The 16,628-nt window shown below is 49.8% G+C and overlaps 1 protein-coding gene across 1 annotated transcript in view; it reads right to left on the bottom strand.

The window, feature by feature from the left end:
- Positions 1 to 16,100, bottom strand: part of DGLUCY (D-glutamate cyclase) — a 58,221-nt gene extending 42,121 nt beyond the window's left edge. Inside the window, 1 exon segment of the mRNA XM_036239552.1 lies at positions 15,898 to 16,100. The gene's annotated coding sequence lies outside the window, so the exon portion shown is untranslated.
- Between the last annotated feature and the right edge of the window lie 528 nt (positions 16,101 to 16,628).

Raw genomic sequence — 16,628 nt, 5'->3', positions numbered from 1 at the left:
CTTGGATTCCAAATATCATCTTCCGTTACGATATATTGAGACTCCTTGAAGAAATGGTTGACTCCACAACTAGGGCAAGAAAGTCAGAGGATGAGCCTGGGACATCTTGTCATGCTGGAAAGTGGGAATGTGCTCAAAGGATGATGGGGCCAGATAAAAGGACATGGGTTGAAGGGACTCTCACTGGTCCGATTGGGGACGATGTGAGCTTCAAAAGAAATAATGACGGGAATAGAATATAAGTCACTAACTCATATAGGAATCCACAAGTCCACCATAATGGATGTTAAAAATAATTAAATTTAACGAGGAATGAGATATTTACATAGTTTCAAAGACCTCCCCATAAAAAGCCTATTAATTACAAAGAGGAAAAGTCTAACTTTATCTTAGAGAAACCTGGTAGACACCACCTTAATCACGTGATCAAAATGGCCATCTTTAGTACAGAAACAAATCACAATGGAGAGCCCCTTGGTAGGGGACAAGGAGAAGAACTCAATGTTACAGCCGTGATGTTCCCGCCAAAGAGGCATAACCTGACTCCGATCATGAGGGGCATTCTACAACATCTGTGACCTTCGAAAGTGTCAAGGTCATGAAAGCCAAGGAAAGACTGAGGAGCTGTTTTTCCAGACCGAAGGAGATGAGAGAGGCAATAACTAAGTACAAGAATGATGCTGAACTAGACGCTTTTGCGATAAAAGACGTTATTGCTATAATGGGTGAAACCTGAATGGAGTGTGAGGCTTCAATGGAAATAATAAAACTGGGTTCGTTTCTTGGTTCCGATGGTCGTGCTGCGGTTAGGAAAGCATCTCTGTATGTAGGAAAAACGCAGGAAAGAACAGGGAGGCGAAGCATCAGGGCCACTTATTCTCAGAATGTTCAAGAAGAAAAGAGCGTGTTTTTGGTACCGCCCTTGCCATTTTTTTTTTGTCACTTTCTGATGGTTTCGAAATTTTAAAAGGATAAGGAATAAACTACAGAAACATTAAATTGTGGCTAAACAAAATGTGGCATGTACATACAAGGGACTGTTACTTGGCCCTTAGAAGGAGGGACATTTTGACACATATTAACGACATGGAGGGTCCTTGAGGCAATCGTGCGAAGGGAAATGAGCCGGTCATAAAAGCGCAAGTACTGCACGATTCCACTTACATGGGATACCTGGAACTGTCAAATTCATAGAGGCAAGAAGGACAATGGTGGTTGACCAGGGCTGGGGGCAGGGTGGGGAATGGGGAGCTCGCGTTGAATGGAGAAAGATTTCACGTTCGAGATGATGAAAAAGTTCTGGAGACGGATGGTGGGGATGGCTACAAAGCAGCGTGGGCATCTCACTGCCCCTGAACTGCAGAATGAAAACCGGTTAGGACGGCAAATTTCATGTTATACGTATTTATTCTATATTTACATATATGGTAAAGGAAAAAAAATTAAATTAAAAAAATTAAACTGTGATCGTACACGCATATGAAATGTTTAGTTTCAAAATGTTGGTGTGAAAAGTGACGCTCGGGTTGTCATGCATCTTGAATTAAACGTCAGGTGTTTTTTTTCACTCGGGGGTCCTGTCCAAGGCCATGGGAAGGGGCTCGTCTTGGGAAAGGAAGGCGTGTGTGCGCGCGCCTCACGTGGCCAGACGTGACGACCCCGTGAAACTTGGGAACAACTTTCCTCCGAACGTGGCTGCGAATGCACATTCTTAGAAAGTTATAGAATATCTGAGATCCTCCTCCTTCGAAGCAAATCTGCTTTCAGTTACTGAGTCACACAAAGCAACCCCACCAAGTGGCACCACTCCGAGGCGTGACATGCGAGGGGACAGGAAGGCGAGCCCTTCTGTTTCGGTTTGCTGGGTTTGCTGGGCCTGTAAACCCAGAGCACGCACGTTTGCTTCTTTAATTCGGAGGTTCTGCAATGCCTTGCCAGACCGAATCCCTGTAACCGTGAAACACGACACGTGGATCCAGAGAGAGGACAAGGGACGATGCGACTAACAGGAAATGCCGAGTCCCGCGGTTCCGTGGGCGAGTCCTAAGGATAAACTAGGCAGTTGCTGGTCGTCTAGTTCCACTGCACAGCTTGGCCAATGGCATGACCTACAAGCCTACTTCAAGGTCACTGTGAGCAGCGCGCCCCCCCCGGCTGGGGGAGCTGGAGGCTCCATGCACTTCCGCTGCCGGGAAAAGCGTGCTTAGGGGTAGTGACCTGACACACTGCCTGTGTACACAGAAGATAGCCGACCTAAACAGCCGGGCGCCTCGACTCTGGGCCTTGGTCTCTTTATGTCAAATGCCAGATGTGCCAGGAGAGACATTTCTTCAATGCCCTCCGGTTCTATGATTTTCATAACCTGTTAACTATCTAGGCAATAATTTATGAGTGGATGTTGGTATTAATTATTGAAGTTTTTAAAAATTCCTTTGGTAGAGGTATGTGTGTGTATTGCTTTAATTGAGAGTAAAGCTAACTCTCGGGTGATCAGTTCTTAGAATTATTGGGCTCAGAACCCTGCGTTAGTCCAGAAATATACTCACTCTGAATAAGTAAGCCACCTGACAGCATAAATGTGTAGAACAAACATATATAATAGAGCCCCATTACAAAAGTAGATATTATGGGACAGGTATAATAATATATGTCCTTTAAGCTTAAATCCCTTATGCTAGGTGTAATATAAGACAGGTTTAAAGGGCAGATATGTACGTATGGGTTACATTTCAGAAGACGTATAATTGGTCAAAACCCAAATAAAAAGGAACTAAGCTCCGGCAGGTTCATTTACATCCATCTATCAGTGCTATGCAGAGATGGTTATGTGAATGAAACAGCGGTTGTTTCAAAGGGCCTTTCAGCCCATTAAAGCCATTCAGAAGCTGAGGCTGTACTGCCTGAGGTTCCGCACGCTGAAAACCACCATCTCCGGTATGATCATGTTATTCCCTGCTGTACTTTCTCGTTGAGATCCTCTGAGATTTTCTTTTAGGAGGGTTCCTGACACTCAGTGTTCAGGACTCAGTCCCCCGCTCCACAAGCTCTTTATGACCCGTTGCCTAAAGCCAACGACAGTCCCACATCCGGGCAGAATGGGGGATAGCGTGCTCCCAACAACGGGGACAGGAACTCCGGCAGAGTTAGCTTAGAGGCCACTGTTGGCTGATGTGACCGCTGTGCTGAGCAAAGGCGAAGCCCCTTAAGCAAGTTCCCCGGGAGGACTCAGAGATAAAGAAGGCCCTCGTGGGTGCTCGTTGGAGGAAGGGTATGCCATCGGGGGCCTCCGACGATCACAGTGAGCAAGTCAGAAGCCTTAAGGGACCATCCTAGAGGGGCGCTTTCTCCCCTGGTCTGGGGGCCGGGCCCTTTGGGGGTCCTGCCACACACAGCAGCCGGAACGCAGCAGAACCCCGGCTCGGCCTGGCGCTCAGCGCATTGCCATGGGAACAGCCTGGCAGCCCTGCGCTGGGTGGTGAGCTCCATCTATTTCTATGGCACCTATCACCATGGCACCTACTCGCTCTGAAAAACACAGGCTAAAAACAGAACATAAAGAAAAGGGGGCAGCCCACTTTCCTGCCCTCACCTCGCTGCAGCTGTCGTTGGCCTTCTGACGACTCGCTGGACCTTTTCCTCTCCTGGTTTCCGTGTTTTTGTTGTAGGTGGCCTTAAACAAATAAAAGCCTTACCATCAGCATCGGCATCATCTTGGACCGATGTGGGCTGAGGCTCCAGGAGGGAGACCACACAGGAAATGGCTCCTCCCAAGGCTTGTTTAGGGCTCTCTAGAAGGGGTTTGGGGAAAGGGGAAGAAGTAGAGAGTAAGGGAAGGGGACGGTGACATCCATGTGCAGAGATGGCCCGAGAAAGAACCTGTGTGTTTCACAGCAATGGGATCACGAGCCCTCCTGCGAGCACATGGGACGGTCCCTTCAGGGAGGGGTTCACAGGCCAAATAGCCCTACTAAAGGGTTTGCTTAAATGATAAAGATCACCCTCCCAGTCTCTGGGGTCCGACGGAACTTGAGTTCGAATCCCGACTCGGTCACTTGGCAGCTGTGTGAGATCAGTGGGCACCATCCCAGAGGGAAAAGGTACTCATCTGTACAGTAAGGACAAGGACACACACCCCACAGGGACAAACCACACGCTGTGGCCTCAGCCTTCACGGCCGTACCTTGGCTTGCTTATCTATAGGACAGGGAGAATAACGGCACCTGCCTCAGAGGAGCTTTGCGATGGGTCATGACGAGGTATGTAAAGCGCTGAGTGGAGCCCTCACAGCGGCTGGGGGCCGAGCTGAGAAGGCCAGCGAGGCCGGCCAGGACGAGGGTGCCCAGCAAGCCCTGCTGCTCCCGGGCCCGACTGCCCGCCCTCCCTCCACCCCCAGACTCCCACACTCATCAAGTCCTAGGCCACGACAAATGTAACAAAGGACAGGCTCATGCTCACGTCACCATGCCGAAGGGTCATCATCGGCTCAGGCGCTCGCTGAGACACCAGAGTGGAATTCTCACAAACTGGACAGATTCATGACGCGGCTGCCTGCCCTGGGCTTTGGAGTGAAGCAGCCCTGGAGCCTCCGGTCTCCCTTCTGACACCTCTGCGCCGAGTGACTCTGCACATGACACTTAACTGCCCTTTCCTCCTCCTCCTGTGCAACGCCGTGATGCTTCTTGTCTAGGAGGGAGGTTGGGGGCAACAGAGGAGAAAATGCAGGAAAAGCCTCTGGCCCAGAGTCAGCGCGCCGTGGATGCTCGGTAACCGTGGGCTCCTGTCTCTGTTCACCGCACGGAACATTTTAAGGCAGAGTGACTATTTACTGACTAGAGAATTAGCATTTATAATAGAAGGAAACAGGCCCATTTCCCGAGTTGGCCGGTGGTGCCGGTAAACACTACAACCAAACTGGCAGAAACTGGCAGGCTCGTTCCAGGCTCCTTAACCTGGGGCCTGGGGCCTGGGGCCAGCCTGGCCCCCTGCGGTGCCCCTGCTGCTCTCTCAAATGCCATTCCTCAAACTTCCTCTAGGGAACATTGTGCTCTGCTTGGCCGGACAAGACAGTGGGCTCTCTCTCAGACACAGCTTACTCGATCCTTTTCATTGTGTAAAAGCAACGTCCCTGTTGTGAGCATCAGGGCCTCTCCCTGCCAAGGCGCAGCCCCCAAGAGCGCCCAATGTTCATTTGGGGATCCCTGTGCTTCCAAGGAACTGGAGTCTACTCCAGGGTTCTGGAAGTGGAACCTGTGACCTAAGCTAAGCCCATCACATAACTCCGTCCGTCCTCCGCATGCAGGGATTGGGTCGCGTGGCCTGGGCTGGTCCAATCAGAAGGACTCTCAGGACTTTCTGAGCTTGGGGGCCAGAAGGTCTGCAGGGGCGGTAGATGTGAGGCCTGGACTGCTCCTGCCATGTGACCGTGCGGAACAGCTAAAAGCACTTGCCGAGAACGGCAGCTGGAGCCCGGACAGCACTATGAACACCTGGATGGACATGCCTGTCAAGCTCGCCCTCCTTGTGAATCTCTTAGTTCCACGAGTCCATAAACTGCGTTTCTGTTCAAACCAATGGGAGTTGGATTCTCTATAACATGAGGATAAAAGCACCCGGCACAGGACTCCTTCTCTCTCTACCCTCAGGGCCCTCGCCCCATTCAAAGCTTAATTGCAAAGTTAGGTCCCGAGGAGAGTCCACCTAATTCTATTTCCTCCTTTCCCCTCTGCCATTATGGCTGTCGCTGAGGACCGAGAGCGTACATGATCCTAACAACAGAACCTTTTCAGGTCGGCAGTGTCTCCGTTTCTCTGATGAGGACGCTGAGGCCCAAGAAGATGTGAAGTGACTTTCTCCAAAGCTACACATTTCGTAGGTGGTACGATCGAGACCGGAAATGAGGGCCCTTGAGTGCGTAGGTTATTAATAAGTTTTGATTTCTTTTTCTAAATATTAAATCCTTTCTATTCCCCAGTGGGATTATAAATTTGTTGCGTCCAAGGCTATTTTTCCTTCCTATGTTGACCATCCATTGTAGTTACTTGAGGAGTGTTTGTCACCAAATGGCCAGCAGAACCTCCCGCAGCCAGGAACACCCCGGCCCACGGGCCGACAATGTCTGGAGGTCTGCTGAGTGCTTTAAAAAAGTACCAGGCACTGGGCTCAGTGCTTGACATCTGTAATCTCATTTTTAAAAAACGGTTCATTGTATTTACGTTATTCTTGGACCCAGGGGCAAGTGGCTTTTTGCCAAGGCCTGTGAGCGGAACTTGTTTGGACTGGAAGTGGAGGATTTGTTCTGAGGAAGGAGCAGAGGGCGATGGCCCCTTACGGGGCGCATGGCCGTGAGAAAAGGGCACAGACTCTGGGTCTCATTCCTGGACCTGCTCGTTACCTGCGTGGTCGTGCACAAGCTACTTGGGTATTTGTGCCTATGTTTTTCCCATTTGTCAAATGAAGATATAATCCCAACACCTCTCTGGGCTGTCAGGAGATTAAGTCACATCGGTCAAACACCCAGCACGATGCCGAGCATAGTTTTGTGTTTCTTTCACTACAGTTCTTCTTTGCTGGGCACTGGCCAGCGGCTGACCCTCGCAGGCCTGTGTCCTCTGGCCCCCGCTCCATGGATAATGGCCAACCCTACCCAGGAGCCAAAGAGATCCAGAAGCTCGAGAAAATATTGGCCTGCAGGTACGGGGAAGTTTCCATCCCATTCCTTGCCAAACATAGATTTGCTGCTGGAAGGGCCAGAGCCGCCCAGCAGTGGTTGTGGCCCAAGCTGGTTTGTCTCACTGCAAATTCATTGTGTTTAGATTATCACTAAGCCTTTTTCCTTTTGTCTCTGCCTAGCAAGCTGTAAACGGTTGCAGATCTGACCGCAGGAGCACCAGGTCTGACTTATTCAGAAAGGAGAGGGGATATGCCGGGCTGCTCAGCACACATTCTCCATGAAGATGTGAAGCTGTTCCTGAGAACAGCCGGTTTCTCCCCTTACATTCTCAGCGTTGTCACATAACCCACATTCGCTCGCCCAGGGCTCTTTGTCAGCAGGAATGTCACGCCTCTAGGTAAATCTGACTGAGCTGCACTTCTCTGGGACTTGGGTGGCGGTGGGTAGGGACACCCGAGAGACAGCAAGAGATAAGATGCCTTTACATTCTGTCGCCTCTTCTCATCTCTTCTACTCAAAGCAGGCAGGTAGGCCCAGTATTGTTCCGCCCCCAAGTGAGGCTGCTGGAGTAGAGTAGCTATATCCTTCTGCTGGAAGCAGTCTTGTTTCTATTTATGAGAAGCACTGTTCTCAACATGTAGAACCCCCCAGGACACCTGTATCGGAAGCCTGCCATGCTTGTTAGGAATGCAAATTCTTGGCTCTACGCAATTCCCACTGAATTAGACTCTACAAAGATTGAGAACCTCGGGTAGCAGTTAAGAACTTGGGTTTTAGAGTCAGATAAACATGGAGGAACTTCAAGCTCCAGCTCCATTATTTACCACCTGCGGACCCTGGGCAGGGTATCTGACCTCTCTGGGTCTCGACTTCATCACTCGTACAACGAGAATGCTGACCAGTCAAGGGATGTGCAGCTCACTTGGTTGTTATAAGGGTGAAATGAAATGATACCTGTTTAGCAATGCCTGGGACACAGTAAATGTTCAACACACAATACACGATGATTGTTCTTTGTATATAATACCTCTACTCAAAAAGTCTCAGGGCCCTACAAGAAATAATGAACTTGGTTATCACAACCAGTGTCAAGATCTCTAGGACAGGACTTTCCACTGTATAGGTTTTGACAAATCTACAGACCAGCAACCAGACCTGAAGGTATCATGAACCACGTGAACTCCTCAACACTCAGCCAGCCAGGAGAGGGCAGCAAGAGAGAGCCAGAGTCTAGCTCTATGGCCATCAGAACCACAATGCCTAGGTGTCTGGGCACTTGCACTGAACTTGCTGGGTAGAGGAGTGGCAACAGGGACTCCCAGTGGGTGGTGGCTGCCTGGCTCTTGGCTTTCGTAGATTATTTACTTTAGGAAATCACCCAAGCATCACTATATTGCAGGAAACTTGACGCAACTTCATTGAGATGTAGATATTGGGAGACAGACTAAGCCAGGGGTTGGCAACCTTTCGGTACAGCCTGTGAGCTTAAGAATATTTTTTACATTGTACAAGGGTGTTAAAGAGGAGTGAGTGGACAAGGCGGTCTCTGTGAAGGAGAGGGGGAAAAAAATGGCCAGCAAAGTGGGGCGGAAACCACACAGAGTCGCCGGCGGGGATGCTGGAGTTACGGAGGCACGCAACGGGTCCAGCGCACCAGAAAGATGGAGTCGGCCCAGGGACAAGGGCACCACTGGGCCTGGAGGGCGGCTTCTTAATGATTCTGGTCTGGGCATTTGATTATTAGCTTTTCCCCGTCTCTAATAAACTTTCCTTTTGACTCTAACTTTGGCAGGCATTTGAATTCTTTCTTGCGCTCGAGGAACCCCCTCTCTTGGTGTGGACCCACTCAGGGGAAGTTTGCCCTGCCCGGCATCAAAGGGAGAGAGAACGGGAAACTCAGGAGAGAAGTTAGACAAAAAACGTGGGACTAAGAACAGGGTATTCTTCAGACCGAAGAGATTTCACATGTTTAGGTAAATGAGAAATGTTGGGAGAAAAGAGGCTGAAGGTGTGAGTGGGAGGGAGCAATGATGGAGGGAGGGTCCAGGAAAGGGGGGAGGGCATGTGGGGGTGCGGGGAGCAGGCCAGCTGAGGGAGGAGCACACCCCTTCCCTGGCATGGGAGGGATGGAGAAGAAGAGAAGGCTATGTGCTGGAGGGTTGCCAGGGAGGACCTTGAGAGAGTTTCCTGCGGCCTCAATTTCATTCAATATTATCAATGGATTCCTTATCAATGACAATGAAAGACAATGAAACGGAGCTTTAAAAAAGGGTTGTGGAAAGAGAGACAGTCAAGAGGAGATGCCCATGGCAATGAGCCAGGGACATATCTAGGGGCATGTGCAAGGGTTTCCAGGCAGCCTTGGGGACCCAGGACTGCACCAGCCCAGAGAGACATAGAGCACCGATTCCTCCAGCAGCAACCAGCACCCCTGGAAGGAGCAGGGCAGAAGTGTTCCAGAGTGGAGTTCAGCTGGGAGGTTCACACGGAAGGCTAAATGGACAAAGGTGGTTAGAGAGAGATGCAGGACAGAGAGGAAAACTGACCGTCATAGTCATGTGAAGTCACCCTCTGAGTTAACAGCAGTCACTGGTTAGAGAGGTCAAGGTCACTTCTATATATAGACTAGATTCCCTCTTCAACAAAGAAAGTGACTGGAGGCAGATGAGGTAATGATAGAAAGAGCAAGATTTTTAGAAACAGACAGATGTGGTTTCAAAATCATTCTTACCATTTCCCATGTCCCAAAATAACATTTTTGTCTATAAAATGTAAAAAATACGTGCTTGGTAGAATTTATAAGAATTAAATGCAATGATTAATATAAATTACTCCTGCTAGGTTGTTTTATTATTGAGTGCTCTGACTTCTGCTCCTAGTACGTGCCTGGCACATAGTAGGCCCTCGACAAATGCAAATTTCCTTCTTCATCTGTTAAGCGGTATTCATCAAAGCACCTTTTCTGGCCCTGGAATAAGAGTCCCCTGAAATAATTGGTATTCCCTTCCTTGACCTGTTCAATCTCAATTATTGCAATAATGAAATAGAACATTGATCTATACTTCCTTCCACTGAGCCAGGCTGTTACTTAGGGATTTCAGGAAAGTGTACACCACGGAAGTTGAATTGTAAGACCACAGAGATTTAAGACCATGGGGGCTACCCATCCCCCTGCCAAACAAATGGTTTGGCTTCTCTATCACAGCCCTCTGGGCTCATAGCTAATCTCAGATGAGGTGGGGAGAAGGTTTACTCCTCAACGCAAGCAAGGATGGACTCCGGAGGAATGGGAGGAGCACCGCGACCCTTCCTGAATCGGGCACGCAGACTCAAGATCACAAGGAAGGCGACTCTCTAGAGACCAGGGAGTACGGAGTTTACATTACATGTGGAGGAAGCCGTCAAAAGATCCAGAAGAAAAAAAGTAATAAAAAAACAAAGCCAATGCCATGCCTGCTGGGAGGTTTAGGCAGTAATAGAGCAGGCTGCCCAACCCAGTACATAGTCAGTCTGACCAGTCTGCAGGAGGCGGTCACACCGACACTGGAGGTGTTTATCTGAGACATGGAGCCAAGAGCCATCCCTGGATTCTGCTAGAGAAGAAGTTCAAGAGTAAATCAGGCATCCACTAGACAAGAAGTACAGCGCGGGTGGGCTGAGAGACAGGCCGACTGAGAAGCCCTTAATGACGTCAAATGCAGGTCCAAATCACATGTCTGCGGCAACACGACATAGAGATGGTGAACTGTCCCCAGTTCCCCCTGTCCCTTTCTTGCTTTTAGTAAGAGAACTCTTAAGCTTTAGCTGGGGATATTTCGTTGGCCTCGCTAGAGACTACATTTCCCAGACTCACCTGCAGCTCAGTCCAGGCTCCTGAATAACTCTATGGAGCGGAGCGAAGACTGACCATCTGCCTCTTGGCTATTAAGTAACAGAGAAATACGCTTCTGTCCTTTTTGAGCAAATGTGGAAAATGGGGTCTTTTTGTTACAACTTAGCCTGTACCCTACCTAATACAGAGTGTGTCCCGAAGGCATAGGTAATAATAATTTTGCATGCTGATAGTGACATTTATTGAAAGCTTACTGGATGCCAGGCATCGTTCTAAACATTTTGTATGTATTATCTCATTTAGTCCACACAATAGTCACTAGATGAGAACTGTCATCCCCCTTTTACAGAAAAGGAGGCACGGGAAGATTCAATACTTTCCCTAACGGCTCATAGCTCTTGAGTGGCCGAAACAGCAGCCAGACCAGCATTCTGGAGGAGATCATACCCATGGTGACTCTGTTTTCCAAAGCACAGATGTTTTACAATTCCAGGCAGTCAAAAGGACGCAACTTAGTTTTCCAGAGAGCTGTGCTCGAATAGTAACTTTTCTTCAAAATTACTGCAGGACCACAGCAAGTCATTTAGCCTCTCCACCTGCTGGCTTTCTCTAGGAGGGTACAGGAAGAGAGCCCACATTGCCAACCTCACATGTCTGCAGGAAGGAAAAACAAACTCATGTATCTTTAAGCAATGCTTTGAAAGCTATAAAGTGTGGCACACGTGAAATATTGCCTTAAGGAAGGCTGGGAAATCCTTAAAACCAAAATAACAAAACGCGTTTGATTTTTTAAAAATGCAAATGCCATCTAGCAATTTGGCAGATCTCCCGGAAAGGCTGCCCAAATCTGTTAAGGGAGGGGTACGTTTGGTTTTGTGCCTGTCACCCTCAACTGAAAAAGGGTGAGATTAATTGCAATTAATCGAAAGTGAGCATACCTGTGTTCCTGGTGTGCGTGCGTGCGTGTGGGGGGCTGAAAAATGACTGCTAGAGATTCATTACCTGCAGGAAATTACTGCTTGGCTATCAGCTAAGGGAACATGGCTGTCGCCCATAGGAACATAACATTCTAACAATAAGCTTTCTGCTTCTGTACTCCCGCTTGCACAACCGACCTGTGGGGTGACAGGTAGTGGATAAAAGAAAAATAGACCTTTGTGTTTAGACAGAATGAAGAATGGAATTTGGGGCTTAAAAACCCTGTACCTCTACATTTCGGGGTGCTTAATTTGGGGTTTGCATACCCCTGGCAGACCCAGCTGGCTGAATAAAGAGTGTTTCCTATAACTCACTGAGTTCTGGTGGTCCGTGTGTCTTTCGGGGGCTGGCGGCTACAACATTTGGAGGCTCCAGCGAGATCTCAGAGAGTGGCCCTGGGATCTAAGACCGGACTGGCCTCTGAAGCGGTTGCTGTCTCTGTTACAGATTCAAAGAGGTGGCCAACCTGAGACGTACCAGGGCCCTTGAATGCCATGATGGGGTGAATGCAATTGTTGAGGATGCAACTTTCAGGACATGCTCTTTGTTCCTGGTCTGATGGGAATCTGGAATCTCCAAGGCCTCGGCGTCTGGATAAAAGGTGCCTTCATGGTTCTGTTGACTGGCCACTGGGGGTCCGTGGAGAGACTGGACGCAGTCATATCTCCTGGACCGTGGCCAGGCTGTGGGAAGCCGCCTCCCATGCCCTGTTGTTGGATTCTGTTTATTGTCTCCGGTCCTGTCTAGGTTGTAGGTGGCGGACTTCTCTGAGTCCACCGACACCTCAGTGATTGTTCTCGTCTGAGTGTCTGTTGTGTGTTTTGGGTTTTCTGCGCAAGCGATGGGAGGAAGCCTGAGCTCACAGAAGACACCCTTGGATTGTCTCCTGTGACATTTCAAAGAAGGGTTTGTAAAGGGAGCTGACTATGGCATAAAGTTTTCTCCAGGCAGACTAAGAACATTGTGTGAAGTTGAGTGGGTGTCTTTTGATGTAAACGGGCCTCCAGAGGGTTCTTTTGACAGGGGTTCGGTGGGGAATGTTTGGAAGGTTGTCGCGGGAGACCCGGGACATCCTGATCAGTTTCCCTACATCAATCATTGGTTAAACCTTGTTCAGAACCCCCTCCTTGGCTCCGCTGGAGTGCCCTCTCTCTAGGGGCACACATTTTAGTTGTGGGCACCCTGAAACATACAGCAACTGAATCTCCTAGACAGCTCAGTCCCTCAGTCCTCCAATCTCCACCAGAGGACAGTGACCTTCCCCCACCCTATAATCCAGGACAACAGAGTCCCAATAGCACTGCCTCACCTCCTTGGACTCAGGCAGGTAACCCCTATGGGCCTCCTGCTCCCACTCCGGGCGGGGCACCAGCTGACGGCGCCACCCCGGCGTTCTCCCCTTGCGAGAAGCGCCCCTCCAGGGGCAGCACACAGACAGGCCCTTTATGGTTTATGCGCCTTTCTCAACTAGTGACCTGTACAACTGGAAAGCACAGAATCTGCCTTTCTCTGAGAAACCCCAGGCCTTAATGGGACTCTTAGAAAGTGTCTTTTGGACTCACGGCCCCACCTGGGATGAGATTGCCAAAAGCTATTGATTACCCCCTTGACCTCAGAAGAACGCGGATGCATTCGGACAAAAGATAGCTGTGGGAGGGAGGGGAGCTGAGGAAGCAGGGGAACAGATGGAGGAGGGATTTCCCTCCCCCCGCCCAGACTGGGGACACGATTCTCAGGTGGGGAGGACGGCATTAGATCGGTACCACCAGATTCTAATTGCAGGAATTAGGATGGCTGCTCGCCAGCCAACTAACCTTTCTAAGGTAACTGAAGTTATACAGGGAGGGACCTCAGGAATCCCCCAGGGCGTTTCTGAATGAGGCGTACCGGGTATACATCCCCTTGATCCTGAGGCCCCTGAGAACCAGTGGGCAATTAATGTAGCCTTTGCTACTCAGGCAGCCCCTGATGTCCAGCGTAAATTACAAAAAAAAAAAAAAAAAAAAAATTAGAAGGTTTTGCAGGGATGAACCTGTCCCAACTTGTTGAGATAGCCCAGAAAATGTTCAACAACAGGGAGGCACCGGATAACCACAAACGTATGGCTAAAATCCAAAGCTACTGTCATCGACCCAGCCAATCTGTTGCCAGACCCAGACCCCAAGACCCCCGTTCATGACTGCACAGATTTCATTGATGCTGTGTATTCCTCGCAGCCAGACCTCAAAGACTTCCCTCTGCCTGAGGCCGATGAAGTTTTCTTACTTTGTTGAGGTAGGAACTCCCCTAAATTTAACTGAGCTCAGCAGTCTAGAACTCAAGTCGATTCACCGGCAGAAGTAGTCCTCCAAAATAGAAGAGGTTTAGATTTATTATTCTTAAAGCAAGATAGATTATGTATGGCTCTAGGTGAAACCTGTTGCTTCTATGTCAACAACTCTAGAATAATTAGAGAAAGTTTATGACTAGTACAGAGAAATTTAAATGCCAGGGAAAGACAGAGACTGGAATCAAATAACTGGTTTCATAGGATGTTCAAGTGGTCACCATGGCTAACGACCCTTCTATCTGCTGTAGCTGGACCTTTAGTATTACAGGATAGAGGCTATGAGCAAAGTCCACATGAAGAATCAAAGATCTGATTTTCTGCTAAGGCCAGTGGGGAATGTGGTGGCTGAAAAATGACTGCTAGAAATTTATTACTTGCAGGAAATTACTGCTTGGCTATCGCCCATAGGAACATAACGTTCTAACAATAAGCTTTCTGCTTCTGTACCCCCGCTTGCACAACCGACCTGTGGATCAACAGGTAGTGGATAAAAGAAAAATAGACCTTTGTGTTTAGACAGAATGAAGAATGGGATTTGGGGCTTAAAAACTCTGTACGTCTACGTTTCGAGGCTGCTTAATTTGGGGTCTGCGTACCCCTGGCAGACCCAGCTGGCTAAATAGTGTGTTTCCTATAACTCGCTGAGTTCTGGTGGTCCGTGTGTCTTTCGGGGGCTGGCGGCTACAACACGTGCACATACACACACACGGGTTCTCAGTAGAAGAGAATCACTGTCATCGAGAGCAGGAGCAGTGGCAATCTGCGAAGCCCCTGGGAACCAGGCAGGTATAGAAGGTGGGGAGTGGGGTGGGGAGTGCCTACAGGGTGAGCGGGGACGCTGGTGACCCGGAGCCCAGGCTTTAGCTGCCCTGCTGCGAGGTGAGCCTGGCGTCGCCGGACCTTCCTGAGTCACACGCGGACTTTCAGTATTTTCCAAGGATGCTCACATTTATAAATAAAACGTGTCAAGGGCCACCAGTTATCTCCTGGGATCTAGCCCTGCATCTGGAAGTCACACCTGACGCTTTCAGATGCTTCACCGTGATTATGGACAAGCCACAGTCGAGCTTTTTCTCAGTTCACTCCACCCTTCCCTGCCCGCCTCACCCCAGGCCACCTCACTCTTGCCTTGACTCTAGCCCTCCGGTGAGGCCAGCTTTTGCTTTGCGTTCTCTTCTCCGACCTCTCTTCCCTTTCCTTTTAGCTTGTACCCAGTTTATCTTGAAGACAACTCCTCTGCGTGCCAATCAATGCCAACATAATCTCAACCTGCCACCTACCCCCAACACATGATTTTTGCATGTGTTCTCATAAAGTAAGGTAGATTACAGTCAGCTCTCAATTGTCTGTAATAAAGGAGGAGCGGGAAGGCACGGATAATGCTGGAGAGGAGACACCCCAAATCCAGTGGTTTTGCCTTTAGTGTTTGGTGGCATACAAATCAGAAGCAGGCCACTGCCAAGGGACCTGCACCACGTGGCCCTGCAATGGAGGCTGAAACAAGCAGACGCATGGTCTGGAGAAAGCCTCGAAGACGATTCACAGGGCTCTGCCTCCGGCCAAGGTGGAGGTAATGATCTGCTTGTTGCCTCACCTCCACCCTTCCTCAGAGCTTCCTGCTTGTGTCCTTTGGGTGCCCAGGCAACTTCCTGGAGGCCCTTCACCCCCACTGCCACGCCCTATTTTGGTCACTAGCTTTATCAACTCATCCCCTGCAAGATTCGAGCCCAAAGGCCAACAGATACCTCTGACTGGCTTCAGTTTCTCTTTCTTTTCCTTCACGTGACCTTGGGGGTTCTCAGGGCAATGACATAGACCAGGAGGCCGGCAGGGAGGCAGGAGCGAGAGGGAAATGTTACCTGCAATCATCACGGTGCTACCTGTCAAGAGCTGAGCTCGGACTTTTCAAAGAGAGGGACAGAGGCCACCCCTTGGAGAATTTCAGTGCATTTTCTGCCCTGTCAGTTGCCTGTGACCCCTACACCTTGGGCAGGGTCTCGGCAGACCTGTGACTTCTCAGGTGGGTGGGTGGGGTATGCAGACGTCGCCTGGTGGGTCTGTGCTGCGTTCTGTGCCCTTCTGACTTACTGTTTGTTTGGGACGTCTGTATTAGGGCGACAAACAGTTCTTCTGTTTCCACGGCCTTGCAGAATGTGTGCTTCCCTCAAAAAGGCATAAAGGTCCCCTTTCTTCGGCTCGCCTGTGCCACCGGGGTTGCTCTGCAGGGTTCGGGTCTGCAAGCCCAGGCCAGCCCCAGTGCTGCCGCAGCCTAACTTTGCAGCCTACCTTTGCAGCCTGTGCTCACGTGACCTGTGCAATGGTGGGCGGCCTCTTGGGTAGGCAGCCAGCCTCAGTTCTTAAAGCCACAGAGCCTCTGGCAATTGGGTGGGCCCTGCCGGCTTGTGTCCCGCCCTCTTTGCAGGAGTTAGCCCGCCCTCCCTTGGAAACAGGGACGCATAATGTAAGGGCTTAGCTGACGCCACCTGGGGCAACTTTGAGACATCCTGAGGCCTGGGTTGCAACCCCAGAATTTCTGACGTAATTGATCTAGGAATGCAGCCTGGGCACTGAGTTTTCTCTAAGCCTCAGTTTCTTCTTTACTCCCCATGGTCAGCTGTGGTGAGGATTAACTGAGACAAAAGCACGAAGCACTAGAGCAGCGTCCAGCACTCAGAAAGAGCCCAATGGCGCTTAGGATATTCGGCTGGACGCCTCGTTCAAGGGAAAAACGGGATCTACTTCTGATCGGTCTCTCTCCCGCCTCAAACCCATCAGTACTTCTCTTTTGCTCCGGGAGTAAGCCAGACACCGTACCAGGT

Source organism: Rousettus aegyptiacus, unplaced genomic scaffold (assembly GCF_014176215.1).
Source record: "Rousettus aegyptiacus isolate mRouAeg1 unplaced genomic scaffold, mRouAeg1.p scaffold_m13_p_3, whole genome shotgun sequence".
Classification (NCBI taxonomy): domain Eukaryota; kingdom Metazoa; phylum Chordata; class Mammalia; order Chiroptera; family Pteropodidae; genus Rousettus; species Rousettus aegyptiacus.
This window is presented reverse-complemented; position numbering and strand designations above follow the sequence as displayed.